This window comes from Alligator sinensis, unplaced genomic scaffold (assembly GCF_000455745.1).
Source record: "Alligator sinensis unplaced genomic scaffold, ASM45574v1 scaffold707_1, whole genome shotgun sequence".
Taxonomy (NCBI): domain Eukaryota; kingdom Metazoa; phylum Chordata; order Crocodylia; family Alligatoridae; genus Alligator; species Alligator sinensis.
In genome coordinates this window covers 2,147,273-2,152,116 of record NW_005842065.1, presented here as the reverse complement: position 1 = coordinate 2,152,116, position 4,844 = coordinate 2,147,273, and positions in this window count along the sequence as shown.

Here is a 4,844-nt window from a genome sequence, read left to right as displayed (position 1 = left end):
GGCGCCGGCTCTCGGGCGCGTCCGGCTCCGGCGGTGAAGCAAAGTGGAGCAGCCACGTTTACATGGGGTTGGGGCCGGGCTCCGACGGGATCTGCAGGAGCGCGGGGTGCCAGGCTGGGCTCCGGTCTCCCATAGGCGCTTTCCCGAAAGCGGGGTTTTAGCAGGACATCGTGGCCAGCCTTTCCCACGCTCCCCACTCCCCCCGGGCGATTCCCGTCCTGGAGCAAGACTGAGTCAGGCGGGGCTGCCCCTGCCCAGGCTGAACCCCCTCTGACCCGCGGGGAGAGAGGAGGGTCCCAGCTGTTGCGGGTTGGAATCGGGCCCTCCCGCACTGGGCGTTGTTGCCAGGAGCCGCCAGTCCCAGCCCAAAAGGCAGGTTTGACCCCCGAGGCTTGGCCTGCTACGTGCTGGGGGGTGACGGCAGAGGCAGGCTCCAGCCCAGTCCCGTGGTACTCTCAAGCTGTGACTCTCCCTCAGAGGGAAACCAGGAGATCAGGGCCTCAGTCCCAGAGCCCTCCTTGGGGATGGTCCCTTGACACGGCCAGCTGCAGGCTTCCTTGCCCCTCTCTCCAATCCCCCTGGCAGCGCTGGGTCCCCCACAGCCAGGAACGGCCCCTTCCTGAGCTCAACCAGGGCCTGGAAGATACCCAGAGCTAGACAACAAAGGCTGCGCTGGCTCGGTTTGCAGCTGCCAAGGGGCCGCAGTCCAGCTGGCGGCGCCAGCTGTCGGGCGCGTCCAGCTCCACCAGCGAAGCGAAGTGGAGCAGCCGCATTTACACAGGGTTGGGGCCGGGCTTTGACGGGGTCCGCTGGAGCGCCGGGGTCTAGCACGGGCCGGGCTCCAGCCTCCCCCAGGCGCTTTCCTGGAAGCGGGGCGGGGGCGGGGGAATGGGCTTGTCTAGACCTCGTGGCAAGCATTTCCCAGACCCCCTCCCCTCCCGCCTCCCGTCAGCAGACCCGCGGGGATTCCCCTTTGGAGCAAGACTGAGTCAGGCTGTGCCCGCCCTGCCCAGGCTGAACCGTTTTTTTTAAATATAAATTGTATCCAAGGCCAAATTAGCCAAAACTAATTTCAAAGCCAAGTGTCTGGAGGCTTGGGGTTCGGATGCCCCCGAGTTTTGCTTGCCCTTAGCCAAAAGGCACTTGGAGCAAGCAAAGGAGGAGACTCAAATTTCCATAAATTGGGCTTAAAGCTGGTGCACCTTGGCGGGTACTGAACCACACCAGAAGAGCAGTTCTCCTGCCAAGCAGTTCAGGAAAACTGCCTTCTTGGACACAAATACATGGTATTTCCCCTGCCAGGTTAAGAAGCCACTACGTTGGATGTGAACCTTCAAGGCTGAATGCCTCTGACTTGCAGGGCTGGGGAGCAGAGTAGCAGAGGCAGACTCCAGCCCAGGGGGTCCCGTGGCACCTTCAAGCTATGACCAACCAGCAGAAAATAACCAGAGGAGCAGGGCCTAAGTCCCAGAGCCCTCCATGGAGATGGCCCCTTGACATGGTCGCTGGCTTCAGGCTTCCTTGCCCTCCTCTCTAGTCCGCCTGGCAGAACTAAGTCCCCCACAGCCAGGAACAGCCCCTTACTGAGCTCAGCCGAGGCCTGGAAGATACCCAGAGCTAGACAACAAGGGCTGCACTGCCTTGGTCTGCAGCTGCCAAGGGGCTGCTTCCTCACTGTCTGGAACGTGGCCCCAGGTATGGCATGGACATAACAAGTATCCTAGTAGGTCCTAAGCTTGCTGTTGGCTGCACACGTCTGTACATGAGTGTGTGCAGAGCTTGAAGGCTAAACCAACAAAGCAGTTTCACAGGGAGGGGGAAACTGCTGGGCTGAGCAATGCATAGACTTGCCTGAGGTTACAGGTTGCTGAGAACCACAGACAGAGCCTCGGATCCCCCACCAGCTTCCTCAGAGCCTGTCCTTGCTCAGCCCAGCCCCCCTGCCCTCGGCACAGGCTGGGGGTCATGGTGGGTCGAGCTGTTGCCTGACAGGTGCATATATGTAACTGTTCCAGGAGCCCAGCTGGAGGTGAGGATTTGGCTCAGTGACCTGGCAGTAGAGTACGGCAGGGTCATATGGCTGAACTGCACATCAGTGTGCCTGGACTCTGACGGCCAGCATGGCCTAGAGACCTCTTCCACAAAGTGCTGGGTTGAGATGGGGCCCAGCTGAGTGGCTGTGGAGGTGGCCAATGTTAGCCAGTGGGAAGCCCAGGTCTGCTGCTGGGTTTCCTGCACCAGCGAGAGAAAAATGGTGTCTGCAGCTATCTCCATGTACCTAAGTGTCCCCATGTAGCCTGGCTGCTGGCTCTGGTGTCCAAGCAGCATTGAGAAGTGGGCAGCTGAGGGGGTAGGGTTCAGAAGAACTAGAGAAAGTTTCAGAGAAGGGTGGCAAGGAAGGTTAGCAGTAAGGGTGGCTTGCATATGAGGAGGGACTAAAGACTAAGCCTATTCAGTTTTTGAAAAGGTGTGCTTGAGGGAGGCATGAGAAGGATTTACAAAATACTAACAGATGAAGAGAAAGTGAATAGGGATTTAGTATTGACTCTCAATACAAGAGTGAGGTGTCACAAAATGAAACCAGCAAGTAGTTAGTTTAAAATTAACAGGAAGTTCTTTTTCACACCGCCTTGCTGTAAAATGTTAAACTCATTGTGGTGGAAGCTGAGAGTTCAGCCAGACTTACAAGGGATTGAACATGTTTTTGGAGCAAAGGGGCATCAGTCACTATTGAGCACAGGAGTGAGGGACACAGTTTCTGAATCAGACCTTCCTAGACCTCAAATACTGGGAACTACAAGTGGGAAAGGAACAGGGGGAAAATTCTTGGTCAGACCCAGTTCACTCTCCCTCTCCACATCTGTTTTCTGCTGCCCTGTGACACAGGCCTATTTGTTGCCTAGGGAAGGTGGGCAATGCCCACAAGGAAGTCCTATAAGCCTCCCTTAGAAGGGGAGGTCACTAGGTAGACAGCAACCAATTTCTGGGGACAACTAAGGACAATAGGGACAGAAGTGAGGTGAGAGGTTTAAAACTAGTGTGCCAAGGGGGGGGAGCACCAAGCAGGTCACCCCAGATGGAGCCCACTGGCTTTCAAATGAGTCCAAGGAGCCAATGAACACTGCGCAATGATGCCTGGAGACAGGATTGCTCAAGGCATAGGAAAGTGAGCTCGTAGTCTCTGGTCAATCTCCCAGGTACAGCCTCCTTCCTGGTGAGCTATACCACTAACTTAGCTAGGGCCAGAAGAAGGTTGACCAGGAGGTCCTGGAACTTGGTTGTGCCACAGATGGGGAGTGCATAAATAAACAGGCGAGGAGAGAAGTGCTGAGGTTCTGGAAGAGATGGTGCAGGAGCTGCAGCCCGATGCACTTCAAGTACGCATGTGCCAGGTTGTTTCTCAGCTCACAGAAGGGGCAGGTGTTGGGGGGGGTGTCTGTGAACTGCGCCCCCCCCAACAGCTCCATGCAAAAGCCATCCAGGTGGTTTGTGGGATCAGGGTGGAGCAAGATTTGTCCACTGGGGACCCTTGCCCCCACTCTCGCCTACGGTGTCCCAACACTTGTTCTTGGGATGGGATGCAAGAACGGCATGGTGGATTGCGCAGAGTACGAGCATGTAGAGCTGGCAGCAGTGGGCTGTTTGGAGGCAGATTGGCTTGGTATCCCCCAGCCTGATTAAATGTTGTGGTGGGGATTGCAGTGGAGCCTGCTGAGGCAGGGGCCCCTTGACGAGCTCTGGAGAGCTGGGGGATATGGGGGAGGGGGGTGGCGAGGACAGCCTTCACACAGGACCTGGTCAATGTAGTCAAGGACATTGTCCAGCAGGGCAGCCTTGACCTCCTGGAGTAGGTAGAAGGGTGCATGCAATGTGGGCAGTTCCATGCACCGGGCCAACACAGCAAGAACTGTCCAGGAGGTGTGCCGGAGGTATCTGATCCAGGTGAGGTTGGCCAAGACCATCCTTTGGTGCACCCAGGGCACCCCCATCACCAATGCTACCAGCTGCAGGTTTTTCAGCAGAGACTTGGTGAGGAGGTCAGTGTCCTGTCAACCTGGAGATGGAGACCAGCTTCCAGGCACTGTGGGAGGTTCCTGTAGAAACTTGGAAGGTGCTGCTTGGAGAGCCCTTGCAGGTAGAAAAGCTACCAGTTGCATCGGAATCCTTGGCAGAGGAAGGTGTGTCCTAAATGGCTCCATGCTGTTTTGCTATCGGCACCACACAAGAGTCTCTGCAAGGCCTGCAGACAGAAGGTGTGAACCTGGCTGGGGAGGCAGATCAGGCCCTGCCTGGCCTCCTGTCAGGGGATGCTCAGAAGTTCTACGGAGAGCCAGTACCATCCTGGCCAGAAGAACCCCAGTGCCTATCTCTGTAGCATGGCCAAGAGCTCTGGGGGCATGGCCAGTGTGTTGAAATGGTGCCAGAGCATGGACAGGACCAGCTGGTTGATGACCAGTGCTTTCCCACAAAGGGAGAGACAGTGCAGAAGGTCTGCCCACACCTGCAGCTGCTCCAACACCCTGACCTCTAGCTGCTGCCAAGTCTCTCATGGGACAGGGTCGCTGGGGGACAGGTGGAACCCCAGATAGAGCAGAGAGCCCATGCCCCATCGGATGCCCTGGAATGCAAGTGGAAACAAGCCCACTTGCCACCCATCACCTACTGCCATGCCAGAGCTCTTGACCCAGGTGACTAGGGCAGAGGAAGCCACTGAATAGATGGTCATCTGCTACAGCTGGCCTGGCAAAAATGGCCAAGTGGGTGGAAGGCAGCTGGGAGCTGGAGTTGGAGCCCCATGCGGTGGGACAGGAGCCACCCAGCTGAAGTGGCTGGGGGGGGGGCTC